This window comes from Staurois parvus, unplaced genomic scaffold (assembly GCF_062004578.1).
Source record: "Staurois parvus isolate SC_StPar_1 unplaced genomic scaffold, SC_StPar_1.0 ptg001110l, whole genome shotgun sequence".
Taxonomy (NCBI): domain Eukaryota; kingdom Metazoa; phylum Chordata; class Amphibia; order Anura; family Ranidae; genus Staurois; species Staurois parvus.
The window spans coordinates 548,348-566,083 of record NW_028318906.1 but is presented as its reverse complement, the minus strand read 5'-3'; the positions used below and the strand labels follow the sequence as shown (position 1 = coordinate 566,083).

General features: G+C 41.3%; 1 pseudogene; it reads left to right on the top strand.

Moving 5' to 3' along the window:
* Positions 1 to 595: 595 nt before the first annotated feature.
* LOC149440202 (dead end protein homolog 1-like) lies at positions 596 to 10,929 on the top strand (annotated as a pseudogene).
* The last annotated feature ends 6,807 nt before the right edge of the window (positions 10,930 to 17,736 follow it).

The following is a 17,736-nucleotide window of genomic DNA, read 5'->3' as shown; positions in this document are numbered from 1 at the left end:
GTTGACAATTTTCTTAAGGAAAAGGAGGCAAGCACTGGAGATCAAACACCAGCCAATCCCAGTCGGCGTGTACAGTTCATGGACTTAAAGCGCAAATACAGGTCATGACTATTCGTAACCAATTTTAATTTTTTGTTTCACCTGATGGTAAAGTGACATGGCAAGATCAGAATATTTTAGATATTTTTTTGGTTTGCACTTTAGCAACAGACTTTCCAATGTATATTTTCTTTTTTAAACTTTTATCTTTTGTGACTTTTTGCTATATCTCTATTTTTTTTAACTATCAAGTGGTGAATGATAGCAAACTCCAAAGTGAAATTGTATCTGCGGGGGGCCACATGTTCACTTAGCATGTGCATGTGGCTCAGGTAACGCTTTAAAAAAAAAAAAAAAATTTATTTGGGTAAAGTAAATAAACTTAATATATCTCAAATATGCAAAATTTATATAAAAAACAAACAAAACCAACTAGAGCTGTTGCTCGTAAGGGATAGATGCAAAACTTTCTCCTTGGGATGCTTGGAGACTGTGTGCTGGACCAACCTGTATTTCTCCATACGAACAGATGCCTGCTAGTGGGCTTGGAGGGGCCATGTCGAATGAGTATTGGTGCCTGGGAAATGCGTTGACAAATAATGGTATTGAGCAGGTGGGTGCTGCCATGGATGGTGGAATGGACTTGGGGATCCGGGGACCGGAAAAGAAAATGATTTTGTGGGTGGCCGAGAAGTTAGAAAAATCTTGGGTCGCTTTTTTGTGGGTTTGGGTAAATGGATTGATGGGAGTAGGTAGGTGGGGGCAGACGTTGGGGAGGAGCATGGTAGTAAGCTGCATTATGTGCTGCTACTGAGCTCCCTTCAAATATCACATTAGGAATAGCAGGTGGTGGTCCACCAGAAATTTTGGCCACTCGAAACTCCATGGCCACAACACACATACTGTCCATGCACTGTTTCTCTAGGTCCCCACTGTGACTATCGTGTCGTCAGACCCCTGACCTTCTCACCAAACTCGTGACCGAAGGACTGGCCAATCTAAAACCACCACCTAAAAGTGGGATACAGACCGGGCCAGCAGGCATCCTAACAATGTGAATGTACATATAGATAAAAAATAAAAAAAAGTTAAAAAAATTGTGTACAACATTCAATAAGTGTAAAAATATATGAATATATAAAATTGATTGCATATGCTCCAAATCATAAGCACCAAAGACACAAAAAAATATTAACAATGAATGATCACAACCATAATTGTAATTTAGAAATTTTCATATAAAAATGTAATGTATGTTTATAGTGTATTACACACTGTACAATTCAGCCAGCTTGGCAATACATAAATTGCCAAAAATAATATAAATAAGTATAACATGTTGAATATAACAATATAAAATTCATACAAAAATAGAGGATGGGGTGATGTAACAAATGTACTGAAGGGAGAGAAAAAAAAAAGGAAACAACGGGTACAGAAGAAGGGTAACCGAGTGTAAAGTAAACCTAAAATCAGCGTGTCTAGAGAAGACTAAACGAGGGATTGTACATCCAAGGCATCATTAGGGCCCTTAGGCAACAACGTATCTAATTTATGGATCCAATAAGATTCTTGTTGGCAGAGTTTACGGAATCTTCTACCTGAATCAATATCTCCTAAATATACTCTCTATGCCAAACACCTTAAGACCCACAGGGTTTTCGTCGTGTTCTTCGCTAAAATGGCAAGGTATCGTGTGCTTGTCAAAGCCATGTAATATTACGTTTGTGCTCCCCAAATCGGGTTCTCAGAATGTATAGTGCGACCCACATACAGAAGACCACATGGGCAAACCAGGCCATAAATGACAAACTGCGTGCCACAATTGATGAACTGGCCAATGGGATGGACCCTTCCATCAGTGCCCATAACATCTGGTTTTTTTCTATGCCACATGAAAGGGCAAGCCCCACAATGGGTACCCCACACTTACAGCTCCCTTTCTGATCAAATATGGTATTCTATACAGAAGTGGACTGTGTGTTTGTTTTTGGTAAATTTGACCCTACTGGGAGCAATCATGCTTCTCAAATCCCGTGGGCATCGGAAGATGACTTCAGGCCGAGCCGACAGGTGTACGGAAAGATGAGGGTCTTGGGCCAGAATTCCCCAATATTTATTTAATATCCTCTGAATATTGAAGGCCTTCTGATTTATATCTTGTACAGAAAGTAATGCTGTGATTTTCTTGTTTTTGTTTTGGGAACATTGGCCTTCGCTATACCATGGGAGTCTGCAGATGGACTATTGATCTCGGGATAGAATGATCTGTATTTAAGATATGCCTCCTCAATATTGGTGGCTGCATAGCCCTTTTCTAGAAATTTCTTCAAGAGCGTACTCTGAGTTTCATAATCTTGTAAAAGGGTACAAGTTCTTCTAAGTCTGCAGAATTGGCCAAAAGGGACATTCTTGATCCATCTAGGATGGTGATGACTCTTGGCATGTAAATATGCGTTTTGCCAGCTGTGGGTTTGAAATGCGTCTTGGAGACTATCCGTGATTCAGATCCCACTCTTAATTCCAAATCTAGGAACACAATGTTGTGATCATTAACCACATAGGTGAATTCAATCCCATAAGGGTTGGATTGGCAATGGGAAATGAATTCCTTTAAACTGGTGAGGTCACCATCCCATATGATGAGGATGTCATATAGCGGGAGTAAAGTACTAAATTGGCACCATATGGGTTATGTTGCCAGATGTAATTCTGCTCCCAAAATCCCATAAAAAGGTTGGCATAGCTGGGGGCAAATTTGGCTCCCATAGCTGTGCCTCTTGTCTGCCTGTAGAATTTTTCCATAAGTGAAATAGTTGTGAGTGAGAGTAAATTCAATACACCTTAATAGGAACGTGATCTGGGAGGGATGTAAAGAGTGGTCCTTGGCTAGAAAATGATGTACTGCCTGGAGGCCAAACTCATGGCGAATACTCATGTATAGAGATGACACGTCTAAAGATACCCACTTGTAACTGTTCTCCCACTGATGGAAAGGATTTCCAATATATGACCTGAGTCCCTCACGTAAGAAGCTAACTCTACCACCAACCTCGGCAGATAGTGATCAATATAGTTGCCCAAATTACTCGTGAGGCTATCGATCCCTGATATAATGGACCTTCCCGGAGGGTTTGTGGCGTCCTTATGTATCTTGGGAATATGATACAAATGAGATGTCATTGGATACGGTCTATAGAGAAACGCCAACTCTTGTTTTGGTAAGAACCTTTTTTTTTTTTCTTTTAATTTTTTTTTGGACTGCAGTGTCCAGTAAGGTTTTAAGAGTGGCTCTATATGTTATAATGGGATCTCCAGAAAGTGGTTCATACGTGTCAGTGTCTCCCAGAAGTCTGTATGCCTCTACCAAATAGGCCTCTTTGTCCATAATGACTAGACCCCCTCCTTTGTCTGCCTGTCTAATAACCACATTTGAGTTCTTTTTTTAATTCCAATGATTTTGTCCCTCGGGGTCAACTGGGCACACTTATCTGAACAAGATCTGCAGCACATAGTTCTAAAATCTGCATACACCACCTCATAAAAGGAGGATATGTAGTTGCCTTTAGCCCAATATGGATAAAATGTGGATTTGGGCTTGAACCCAGTGTTCAGTGTGATCACTGTAGGAGGGCCCACTGGGAGTGGGTGGGAGGGTTCTATTTACCCTCCCTTTTGACATTTCTGTGGTATATAGGCATGTGGCCAGCAGGTGCTTCTTTAGCTCTGAGGAAGGGGGGTTCAGCTCTCGAAACGCGTCAACTTATCCGCACATTAGACACACATTAGACTGTGGTTGTGGACCACACACAGTTTTTATCATTGGTTTGTGAGTATATATCTACTTGTCTATTTAACACGTGGTATACCACGGTAATGCACAATGAGAGTGCGCCCTTGTTTGGTTTTTTTAAACCATATTTAAATGAATAACTTATAAATACCAAAAAATACATTAATCAAATTTGGTCATTTAACGAAAAAAAATATACTCTCTCCCGTTAGCATAGATTGCCTCAGGAATGCCAGCTGGGCACTAAAGATATGGCTTTGCCATTTGCAGCTGGCGCACCACTCACTATTTTTTCCTCCTCACTGAGGCCTCTACGCACCCTGTCACACATGGACTTCCAACGCTTGGCTAGGATGGAAACTAAAGAACAAAAAAAAATTGTCTATTCACAAACGCCAGTATGGCATTAACTGCTTTGCAATCTCCAGCCATATCCTATTCTTGTGAACTCTATCCTTGTGTTTGGGTATGGAACACATCCCATAATTCTTCATGCTTGTACAGCCCTTATGAGCTCAGTCTGGGAGACATCTGTAGCCATTCTCTCTCCAAGAACTGAAACCAAAATGGAGATGAGCCCAGCCTGAACAAAGGACACTGTCACTTCCTGTTTTGCACACAGTGCTGTAATCTGAGGCAATAGGGCTGCAAAGGATAATGGGAAATAACCTGTGCAGTATGTTACCAAAGGCAATAGAGCTGCAAATTAACTTTGGTAAATCTGGTTGCATGTAAAACATGTAAAAGCAAGAGCATCCTGAACTAAAACTAAAGCAGGATTTTTTTCCTTTTCCATAAATTTTTTTTTTTTTTTTTTTTTTTTACAGCTGAAAAACTCCTAGAAACTCACTAGTTTGGTGTTTTTTTGTTTTTTTTTTCCCCAGCCAAAAGTTTTTTACAGCTTGTGTGCATGGACATATTGTATAACATGCTGGGGAGTTTGTAGAAAAAAAGTCAAACGCCAAAAACAGCAGCTGTAAAAATGTTAAGTGTGCATGAGGGATAAATCCGAGGAATTGATGTCACTGGATGTGAGGTTAGCTTCTCTGACTCCTATTGTGTCCTGAGAAACCAAAGCTACTTCCAAGGGGAAGCCATAGGGGGTAGGCTAACTAGAGCAAACTGAGATCTTTCATCCATGAAACTACCTTCAAAGCTTTTTTTTTTTATTTATTTTTTTTTTTTTTAACAATGAAGATACATATGATTTGCAAATAGGGTTTCTGCATATCCAGAAGACGTGTAGCCTGCACGTCGGACATCTTTTTGGGGGGAGAGGGCTTAGCTTCCTTGGAAGTCTTAATTTGGCAAAGAAACCCAAGGAAGAATATGGAGGTGATTTAACCTCCCAGCATTTGTTCTCCGCAAGCAGTGACCTTACCCAGTGCTGACACTACATCTATATGCCCTGGACTGCTAGGGTTAGAAAAACACCCAGGGGTCCCACAATATCAGAAACTGATGCTACCAGGGGAATAACACACAGTCTCTCACATCGCTTGCTGGCTCTGAAGGCCTCCCGCCTGGAGGTTCACCATAGCCGCATACCAACATCCAACACAAATGGGTAAGGCCCAAAAAAGTGCCACCCAGCCTACCAGAGACCAACACCCCCCATACTTCCCAAAAAGCACAATGAAAATCTATATTGGTGATCACTCCCATAGCAATTTTCCCACATCCGTCCCTAATACCTCTCCATCCTCTAACTCTTTCCTTCAATAGACATACACTCTCTATATTGCCAGCTGCATGCTGCTCCTCAGCGTTGTTGCTTCAATGTTGCTAATGCAGTGTAAGCATATGTGTAAGCTTGATAACAGGTACAATAGGAGTAGCTCTAATAAACTTAACATAAACAGGCTGGGTCCTGGCCACTGGCAACCAGCATGCATTCAATAGTAAAAAAAAAAAAAAAAAATCTGACAGTGCACACTCCACAGCAATGAACCTATACTGGTGACGTCACCTCCTGCCTATACCAACATGCTTTGGATACCAATCTCTCTCCCTTGAGTTGGTTTCCTAGATGTGTGACTGATTTGCATGGTCTTCCCCTGGCCTTCTGAAAAGCTTTTCAGATGTGGCAGTTTTTTTTTTTTTTGTTTTTTGTTTTTTTTGTTTTAAACTACTGAATTCCGTTTGCAGCAAATGACCCTGCAGTTCCTTAGCTTGGACCACAAAGTTGTCTTCTTGTACAGTTCCCTTTTTTGAGTCTTTAGATATCGACCATAGGGTATGCTATCCTTCTTTTTTTTTTTTTTTTTTTTTTTTTTTTTTTTAATGGTTTTGGATGTGCACTAATCTGACTTGCTGCAGAGGGTTTCTGATAAAGTTCTCTCATAAGGTGCCCATCGATGTCCAGAAGAGTAACACTGTTGGTCACAGGTCATAGTGAAACTAAGATTGCATTCGTTGTGACCAATATGGTTCATGGAAACCAAGGTCCTCACACAATCCCATCCAGATCATGAATATATTGTCGTGGTGTTTTTTGTTTGGTTTTTTTGTTTTTTTTGTACCTGTACCAATGAAAAATGTTGCACAGGTCCATGGAGTTCTTTCCAAAAAGAGGGCTTCAACCACCCCCCCCCCCGGTACAGGTTAGCATATGACGGTGCACACTGTGTCCCCATTGCTACGCCCTCCACCTGGATATAGTTGGAACCATCAAAGACAAATGCTTTCCTGGATAGAACATGAACTCCTAAGACTAATTTTCCTTTAGGAACTTGGCAACAGTAGTGACACCCAAAGTATGAGAAATGGGGGGCTATACAAAGCCTCCACATATATTGTCACAAGCCATAAACACACAGGTATTGTCATAAATATATACTATAATTCTAAGAAGGTCCCTCGTGTCCTGTACATGTGATAGTAAGGATGTGACAAATGGTCTAAGATCAGTTTACTTGCATTTTCAGAAATAAAGCAATCCTACATTCAGGGATACATTTTTTTGTATCAATCTTGACTCTTTAAAATATTCAAACACATATTGGCATATTGGGAATGATTCATTACATAAAAAAATCTACATGTCGCGCTCCCAATATATAAACAAAACAAATACCGTATTTTCCAGCGTATGACGACTTTTTAACCCATGAAAATCTTCTCAAAAGTCGAGGGACATCTTATACGCCAATATATGGCATGCTGACACTTCCAAGCTGGTGTCAGGGCTGCACTTTTTAGGGGGGTGGCGCGGTGCTACCGCCCCCCCTTCCAACGGAAGGGATACGAAGTATAGGGGCGGGCAGGGGGCTGTTGTTTCTTACCTGGCTCCAGTCCCACGACGAGCCAGTCCAGGAAACGTGGCTGCTCCTTTATTCAGTTCAGCCGCTCCCTCACTCGATGTTAATGTGGCTGCTCGGCTCCGCCTCCAATGGTGATTGGGCGCCAGAACTGTAGCTCAGGAAGGCACACAGGCAGCCAATCACCTGCGAGGAGGCAGAGCCGAGCGGCCCCGCGAACATACATTTGATATATGTATGTATTTGATATATGTATGTATTTGATATACACAGTATGAGACTGTGATATTGTCAGCGATCCTTTTCAACTCTTATTAGTGGCTCGCAAGTAACAAATTTTATGATTCATTACAACTACATTGCCTCCATTATCAGAGGGCTTTAAATGGTTATCTCTTAGGTTTAACAAAGCTTGTTGTAAATTTAGGTGTGAGATTGGTATTACCCATGGATTTGTCCTCCTAGGTGTCTGATGTCCCATGTAGCACTTTTTGGATGAAGGCCCAGATGTTAATCTTCTGTTGCAGGGAAGGAAAAAATTGAGACTACTTTTTTATATTATACTATAGAGCTAGCACCAGATGGATCAGTATGGGGGAATAATAGTATCCAAATCCTCATTTTACACCAGATTAACCTTCTCCCACAGCAAGATTAAATATTTAAGGGCACAAATCATTAATAAAGAAATCCTTCCAAAGTTCCCTATGCCTGGCTATGATATCCTGTGGTGTCACTTTTATCATGGATAATGTGTAAGGTTAGTTTTTTGCAAAGAGTATCACATCTTTTGCTAATCCAAAGCAATCAACCTTTTTGTGTGGGACCAAAATTTAGTCCAAAACTGAAGAGATTTAATCTTCACTCCAAAGTATAGGACAAGTTTTAAATGTTTACAAATTTTAAAGAGTTGCTTGGAGAGAGCGGAGCTGACTACGATGGACAGCAATGTGAGGAACCCTGAGAGTGAGGCTTGGATTAGGTCTCTGAATAAATACAGATTCCCTTCTAGAGTGGACAGAGGTGTAATATTAGTCTTGTACAGGTTAATGGTCAGAGGAAATATGGTGGCCCTCCTGCAGGCTGGGTTGGAGAAGCTCCTCCACTTGGGATAGACATCTTTAACAATCTCCCTCAAGAAATCTATGAAGATAAAATTCCCCTTTTTCAGACTGCTGGAGCATTGTACGAGTTTTTTTTTTTTTTTTGTCTTATGACTTTTAGGGGACTTAATCGAGGGTTTTTTTTTTGCCCGATTATACCAAAGTGCAGCATGCAGAACTAGCGGTCTCTGTTTCATGGATATGAGATTCTATCTGCCTGCAAGATTGGTGTCTGCAAAAGCATTGAAAAATGTCACCTGGAGCTGGATGGCCTGCCATGTGTCCTGGACAAAGTCGCCCTTACCAGTGTCCTGAGGGAAATGACTGCTGACCTGAAGAAATGTTCTCTTTGCTAGTCCAAACATGGGAATGAAAAATTTTGCTATCTAGAAATACAGTTCCCACAGAGCTGCCACCATGGCAAAAAGAATCCTGTGTTCCCATTCACTTTTTGGTTATCGCTTCCAGGTGAAATGGATGAAGAACTTCATAAAGAAAAAACTTTACTTGGAGGCTCTTCTAAAGCCTCATTCCAGTGTCATTCAAATGAGCTTAAATGTGGAACTTGAAAAAAAAACAAGGCAGTACTTGGGTTGTTGGTTCGATTCCCATCCACGGCACCGCCTGCGTGGGTTTCTTCCAAGTACTACGGTTTCCTCCCACACTCCAAAGACATGCTGGTAGGTTAATTGGCTCCTGTCTAAATTGTCCCTAGTAGGTGTATGAATGTGAGTTAGGTAACTTAGATTTTACACCCCTTGAGGGTTAGGGACTGTTGTGAATATACAATTATATATATGTAAAGCACTGCGCAAATTGATGGCGCTATAGAAGTACCTGTAATAAAAAATAATCAGGTTAAGTAACCTTAGAATCTCAGCTGCTGTATTTCACATTATTCACGATCAAAAGGTATAAATACGCATATCTGAGCTTAAATCATGGGGTATACATATCAGCCTGATCATGATCACTGACCCTGTAACAATAACATATCAACTGCTAGTGATCATTGTCAATAGTTTCATTTAGTGGTACTTAAATGTATAGGAAAGTGCTTGTAGAAAAATAACTCGACAGTCCCATCAGTGTAAAGCGTGCTAAAAAAAGGATCTCGGTTTAGAGAGGGAGAGTTGCTGTCAGCATATGGAAAAATATTCCACTGATATGCTGGTATTAAGCCAGTATATTCCTCCAGCAAGCAGAAACCTCAAAGCAGCATATATGCTTCTGCATGTATCCCAAATCGCTGGTCAAATGCACTTAAATGACACGGTTCTTCAGGAGATTGGCTGGTGTATGTGTATGGCTGTTAACTCAGGATGAAAGTAAGGAGGTGAAGGCTTGAATTAGTCATCCAACGAAGGTCTGGAGTCCGTGGATGCCGATACCTGTCTGTGGGTGAGCATGCTGTTGCTGGCCACTGTGCTCATATGCATATTGCCGCAAACTGACAGGTCCTGGATTTGGACCTGTACCCTGACACACTGAAGATCTCATCAACCGGATTCACTGTGCATTGGCGTAGCTCAGCTTAGTCAGCATGTTGGGTTGGGATTTTCCAATTGTATGTTAAGGAGTTGCTCCATTTCTTCACCCCTGTCAGCTGTCATCTCTTAAAGAGATGCACGCTGTGTAATTTCCATACATATAGCAAAAACATGGACACTTTCAAACGGCAGTTCTGGGAGACTCTCTTAAGAGGAAAGAACATAACCATTTAAATATTATACTACTTTTGAATAGATAATTGCTCAAGTTAGGAGCCATAGCATAGAATCTAATGTATGAATGTCAGAAAAATTGTCAACCTATTCCTTTTGGGGAATGACCCTAACTGGTTCTATCATCCTTCCAGAAAGGGCTGTAAATTAGTCAGTGGTTTAACCCAAAGGGGTCAACGTTTTATATCTAAGTCCATTTTTTCATTTTCCAGCAGTACATTGTTTTAATCACCTCTCCTCCTTACAGGTAGTTTTAGTGTTTGGATGCCTTTTTACAGTGAGATCATCTAATTTACCACTATGGAATATTGCAAAATGTTGTGCCGCAGGTTTTTCCGTGTCCTTTTTTTTTTTTTTTTTTTTCTTTAATTTCTCCCACATTTGCCAATCCTGACCATAAATTATCTGGCTTGCCAATATATTTCTTCCCACATGGGCATATCATGTCATATAAATGAGTCTTGTTGTGGAACAATTACATTTATGATCTTTAATATCTTGTAAATTGGGAAATATGTTGGCTCTGTCCACAGAAGAGCAGACATGGTAGTGGCCACTAGCAAACCTGTCCTGTCCTTTTTTGCTCTCATGTATTGGGAGAGCCATTAGAGCCATGGTCATTAGAGGACTTTACAAATTCCGACTGGATCAAAGCATCTCCAAGATTCCATGTTCTACATGCCACCATTTTGGGCTGTGGGCCAACTATTCCAGCCTAGGGAATGGACAGCTAATCAGGACTTTCCAGTGAGCATGGAGAACCTCCACCTTTGTCACTGTGCTCCTTGTTTGATTTAGTCTTACAAATTCCTTTTTCCTGTCGCAATGGAATTGATCTCATTTATGTAACCTTGACTTATGTGAATATCTTCTCTAATGAAATCTTATACATTTTTGTTTAGCTTCCTCCTGGTAGTCTAATTTCTTTGTACAGTTGTGGCAAAAATTTAGGAATTACAGTATCCTTTTGGAATTCCATTTTTTTAGGGTATTGTGCGAAAGCAGTTTGATCATAGTGTGCTAGCTGCTTTTTGCTTACGGTATGTTTTTGTAGCCAGGACATTATTCTTCTCTATGGCTATTTTGAGGTCAAGGAATTAAATCACTTTATCACTAAAATTGTATGTTAGTCTTGTATTGCTTGAGTTTTGATTTAGATGACGTTGTTTTTTTAAATTTTGTTGTTGCCCTTACTGATAACCACGTCATTAATGTAGCTAGAGTTGGACATGGCTAAGGAACATCTGTGACAGAACTCCTGTTCTTCTCAATAGCCCAAATGTTGGCAGGCATACGCTGGTATGGTGCACCCATTGAGGTGCCTTATTGGTAGTTCCTCCCTGAGAACTGAAAGTAATTATCCAGTGCAAATTGGAGTAGTAATTTTGTGGAGCAAGTTGTGGAAAGGATAGTCTCTTACCATGACATGACATTAAAAGTATCTGTCGGAACGTCCACCACCTATGTCACTTTTATCCTTAATCTGGTTTGACCAGGAAACTAAGCAAATCTTTAAATCCATGATTCACCTTTTTTGTATTAAAAAAAAAAGAGAAAAAAAAAATCATTACTTTACTTAAACTCTCCTATTAGGGCCCTCATAAGCAACTCTCTCAACAAACACCAAGTAATAGCAATTTTTTTTTTTTTAATAAAGGATGTAAAAATCATGACACTTTCAGGGCACATTCCACCCTATACTGCAATGCCGCACATAAATACACCTACATTTCAATATGGTTTTTCAGAGCAAAGTTCCCCAAACCATGTAATGTATGGTTACCCTAAAAAAAGTTTGTGGCCCTTGGGGTACCACAGAAATAGCTGTGCAATGTTAGACGTGCAGTGCTTGAGCGAGACTCTTGTCCTGCACATCCTACATGGCACCACAACTAAAAAGGCACACAAGAAACATTCTGGAAAAAGTTCAAAAAGGAACAGGTGTGATGGGGGTAGGAAATAACTGAGGGGTAAAGGGTTAACAAGCCCGAAGCTGTATTGAAAAGACACTGACACACAAGTCAGAGTGGAGGAAGGGGTAATCAGGGGTGGAAGGTTCGAGGACTGGGAAATCCTCATGTGAGGACAGGTCAGGGAGGGGGCAGGAAGGGTGTGGGGGCAGGGAGGGCCATATTCAACACTGGAGAAGTGAGGACTGGGGTGGGGGTATCCCCTTACCAATGGCCTGTCGAGGTTCCAGTGGCTATGTTCCAGCATTGGCACAGTCTTTGCCCTGGATCAGATTCTCCAACGTAAGTTCTTCTTCTCTCTGGTGGCAGTCCTTATAAACGTGCTCCACTGATCCGCAGAGGTTGCAGGCTTTGGACCTCGGGCAATTCTTGGTCTCATGGCCCGCAACCCGGCAGTACCTGCAAGAAAGCACACGGCAGTCCTTACCATCATGACCATGCTGGCTGCACTTGCAGCAGGTGTGGGGCTGGTCGGGGTAGTGCAGGATTCCTGCAGAAGCTCCCAGGGAGAAGCATGATTTCAGGTGGAGTCTTCTGAAGATGGGTCTCTCCTCAGTCTGCAAGATACAGTCCACTTATCTGTCCAGAAGCCATTTGCATCAAGTATTCAGACTGGGTCTTTCAGCATGATCCAGAATCTCTGGAGGTAGGTGGCTTTCTTTTCTGGGAACATGGGGGTTCCTCACGGATACAGTTATCCGCCTTTCATCCAGTTGAATGGGAGAATTTGCAACAAAGTTGCAGAAAGGGGATTCTGGCCCACAGGTCCTCCACCTGCTCCCAATATCTTATACAGACCTGTAGCAATATAAAGGTAATATAGAAAATCTCTCATGAAGGATTGTACCGCCAGTGTCTCTGGCTTACTAAATCCTTGTTCGAGGATCATCTTCCTGCTGAAGATCTCCGTTATATCCGGGACTCTGCTGTCCTTCAGACGAAGTACCAGATTCATCCAGGGCTCCAGGGAGGGAAGCCCTTCCGCAGGGAGGCTTGGTCTCGCTAATCCCGATGGGCCGGCACCCTCAGGTGGAGGGGATTTGTTCCGGGGTCTTGGCAGAAGTGGCAGGAGCTGACTTGGTCTTAGTCTTCTTTGCTCTTTCCCCATTGTCACCGAGGAGCTTGTTCAGGGGTGAAATATAAAAGATGTGGTGAGCGCTTCTTGTATAACAGTAAACTAAGCAGCTAATAGCACTAAAAGGAGATCACAACCGCCTTAAGTAAAAATAAATATTTATAGTGCAGCGCTAAAAATAACAAAGTTCGATCTGAAAAGTTCGATCTGAAATTGGTAATCAAATGTTCGTTAAATCATCAATGTAATAAATTGGACACAGCTATGAAGAATTCGGAACAAATGGCAGAAATGTGCACTCACCGACCGCGCATAGGAAATGCGCATATGTGTATTAAATTCCACAGAATGTCGATCTCCCTCAGGAAGGAGTGTTACCCGGCGATGGTCAGCTGGGCTCACAGAACCTCCTAAGGATCGGAATGGGTCGGCCGGATAAAAGGCTCCAGATAAAGGCTTCCCTCTTCTGGATAAAGTTGGAAGCTGTGTCTGCTGACCCCTCAGTAAGGGGCAAAGAGTAGGAGAGTACCTATAGTGTAGTATTTCTTAAAGAACTTTATTGGTAACTGACTTAGTGCAGGGTAAATCAGTAATAGTGCTGGCAAGTGCCCAAACATAAATCCACATAGTAAAAAAACACAAACTACTGACCCTGAATGAGATGGCCGCCAGACTTCCTCGTGGTCTGGGCGGCAAGGCGTCACAGGCTGTCAGTTCCTCCTGAGGCCTTTCGTGCTAAGGCACATCATCAGAGGGGAGACTGACAGCTCTGTAACAGACGCCGAATCTTCAAATAGTAAAAAATGGAAGTCGAGCATGCGCACTGACTCGCTGCCATTTTCGGAGAGACCGGGCAACTGCGCATGCGCGCGCGGCTAAGCGCCATTTTACCGTGGATATATGGAACTGTCAGCTGGAATGGATTACATAACGCTGGCAGAGCACACAGAACGGTGCATCTGAGCCAGAAACAGTGGCTCTCAGTCCCAGGGGAGGTGATCGATCTAGAGATCCTGGTTAACATCAAAATAGGATAGCCGCAAGCCACTTCCTAAAAAATGCAGCACCAAAGTTGGTGACAAATAGGGGGAATAAACTACTATACCCACGGCATAAAAAGGTGCTCCGGATCCTCAAATATATTGGTTAATTAAAATAAAGCAGGAAAAACAATATTAAAAATTATATGAGAGCATTAAAAAAGCGTGGACAGTTTTAATGTGTAATTGTCCCTGTCAAACACCAATAAAACGGCATTTTGAGAACACTTTTCTGCCAAGGAAAATATAAATGATGGCTGAGATAATTATGCACAGCGATCTTAAACAAATTAGAAACACTTATATGCCACTGTTAAGTGGTATAGTCCCATGGAGATTATTAAAAGTATCAAGTCCCCCTACTAAGTGATTATTCACCATTAGGTGAGATATCGGGAGAAAATACGCTGATTTGTCCATGGGATATGAAGGTGCTCAAACAGCAGTCAATATACATAAAAATGCACAAATATATAAAATAGAAGAGGAAATGGATTCCTATAAAAACACACATATTAATACGCTAAAAAAAATTCATAAAATAGTGCATAGGATAGCATAAAAATTGTGAAAAATGGCCCATAATAGTCCATCCTAAGTGTTCAGTCAAAAAGTCACAAGACATGCCTAAAAAAGGGGGGACAATGGGTATACCAGATAATAGTTTGCTATAAAGCAATTAATATCGATCTCGATATTGTGTCCCCTAGGATACAGAGTATCCAATTCGTAGACCCATTTAGTTTATGATTGCGATACGGCTCTGGTTTTATTCATGCCCCTCCAATGTGGTGATATCGCATCGATGCCCACAAACTTGAGAGGAGGGGTCATTGTTATGGAACATTCTATAATGATTTGAAAGTGAATGTTCCCTGTAGCCCTTCTTGGTGTTGGCCACATGCTCTCAAGCGATCACGAAGTCGTCTTGTCGTGCGCCCCACATACTGTTTTTTTATGGCATGGGCATTGAAGGAGATACACCACAAATTTTACTATTACATGAAATGAACCGATTAATTGTGTGTGATTTCCCAGTTGTAAACGATTCAAAGGTGTTAGTCCTACATTTCCTAGTGCCATTATATTTACAAATGACACACTTGTTGCACGGGTAAAACACTTTTAGCTCGTCAAAGAATGTAGTGCCAGTCGGATTCACTACATTCGGTGCTATTTGATGCCGAATTGCTGTCGCTTTCTGGAAAATCTCCGGTTTTTCAGGCAAAATTTTAGACAGTGTGGAATCCAGTTTCAGTAAATTCCAATTTTTCTTTATAATACCCCCGATCTGTCTAAATTTGGGTAGAAAAGGTTGTGACAAAGGGGCAGACCTTTTGATTCTCTAAGTCTTGGTCTGTCAGCATGTTATTTCTGTCACATTGAGCAATCTGTATAGTGTTGTCAAGAGTGTCTTCCTTGTAACCCTTTTCTAGAAACCTTTTCTTCAGTATCATAGCCTGATCAAGATAGGTCTCTATCTGTACAGTTGCGTCGGATACGCATAAACTGACCTTTCGGAATATTACTCAACCAGTTAGGGTGATGGCAAGTACTGGTTGGGATGTAGCTATTCCTATCTGTACTTTTTAAACGATTTTGTGACTATTTTACCATTAAAATTAATAAGTGTCAGGTCTAAGAAATTGATTTCGGATTGACTATATGTGAACGTGAGGCTGATATTGAGCTTATTGTTAAGGCTAGTAAAGAAATTGACCAAAGATTCTTTCTCACCATTCCAAAGGAGAATAATATCATCAATGTACCTCTTATACATAACTAGTTCGGGCCAGTCTCTAGCGTAAATGAGGTCCTCTTCCCATCGAGACATGAAGAGATTTGCTAGACTGGGGGCAAACTTGGCCCCCATTGCAACTCCTTTAATTTGTAAGTAATATGACTGGTTAAACCAAAAATAGTTGTGGTCCATTGCAAATTCGAGTAGCTCCAATATAAGGTGTTTTTGTGCCACGGGTAAAGTGCTGTGGTTAGAGAGAAATCTACAGCCTCCATGCCATCTAGATGGTTGATGTTAGTGTAGAGAGGCGGTAACCAGGTAAGTATTAGGTGATATGTTTAAAGTACTGATTAAATTTAACACCTGTTTCGTATCGCGAAGATAGGATGGAGTCTGCACCACCAATGGTTGTAGATAGTAGTCTATATACTCCCCTATCTTGGAGCTAAGGGATCCGATCCCACTAATAATCGGACGACCCGGTGGGTGGACTGGGTCCTTGTGTATCTTGGGTAAGATGTATAATATAGGCAATTTAGGTGCCAAAGGACACAAAAATGCTTTCTCTTATTTAAGATACTTAAATCGTAGCCTTTAGTGATAATCTTCTTAAGCTCTTTCTTACAGCCAGGCATTGGATCACGTAATAAAGGCTTATATGTGGCACTATCACTAAGAATATTGTTAACCTCAGTGATGTATTGTGTCTTGTTAAGGACAACCACACCACCTCCCTTATCGGCTGGTCTGACAACCAGGTCCTTTCTTTCAAGCAAAGACTTAATCGCCATTATCACCTGCTCCTTTATGAGTTCTTAACAGGGATGTTTCTAAGATGTTTTAGGACCTTATCCCTGAAAAGATTAACACAGGACTGTGTTTGAGGTGGTGGATTATAGGTAGATGCATTCCGTAGGTTTGAATGCACAAAACCATTAGCACCAGTATTACTTATAATTGGATTATTTAGAAAGTATCGTTTTAAAGACAATTGTCTTGCAAATTTTTGCACATCAATATGTGTCAAATTTATTTAACCTCTTTGCAGGCGCATATTTGAGTCCTTTCTCAAGGAGACCTAGTTCGTTGTCAGGTGTATGTCACTCAGATTAAAGATACCCCTACCTGCTACATTTTCCTCTTTTTTTGGGGTGTCTATTCACCCTTCTTCCCCCTCTTTCCTCTCCCGTACCTCTCCTTTTTCTTGAGTAACCCTCCTCTAAAAAAGGTTGTCTGGGATATTGGGGTTGATAAGAGTTGGGAGCAGAATTTTGAGGAATATGGTGATTCTGGTGGTTATTTTGGGGGTAGGTCTGTTTCATCCTTTGGGGAGGGTTATTAGGAGGGGGATGTTTTTTTCCCTTAGTGTCTTTAAATTTACGTTGAGTTAGTGGAATTATAATTAGAATGATACTGTTGATTAGGCCGGTCATAATTGTCAGATTGTGTAGATGACCAATTTGTATTTCTTGGAGGGGTATAGTAATCAGTAGGGATCCTATTCCCTGCATAATGGTTATAAGCATTAGGGTGTCTATATAACTCTCTAGAGCCAATATTATTATCCCATAGAGATTGAGATCTACTGGGATATTGCTCCTTGTTATATTGCTCCTTGTTATATTGCTCCTTGTTATATTGCTCCTTGTTATATTGCTCCTTGTTATATTGCTCCTTGTTATATTGCTCCGAGAACTTGTTCAGGGGTGCCTTCTGAAGTTCTTCTTCAGCGGCTTCCTCCTTGTTCCTCGGTGTCTTCACTTTTTTGGAGCCTTTGAAAAGGCTATTTGGCGACAACTACCTGGACATAGTAATGCAGAGTGGGGGGAGGGAAGATCACAAACTCGTTCTGTGTGGGGGCTAAGTCTCAGACCCAATAGCCACAAGCAGGTGAAGCTGAATTTAATCAATGATCCTACATGGCCAAGTAGAGGGTACCCCACACAGACCAAATGGCTTGGATAGATACAAGTTGTTCTCAACATCCTAGC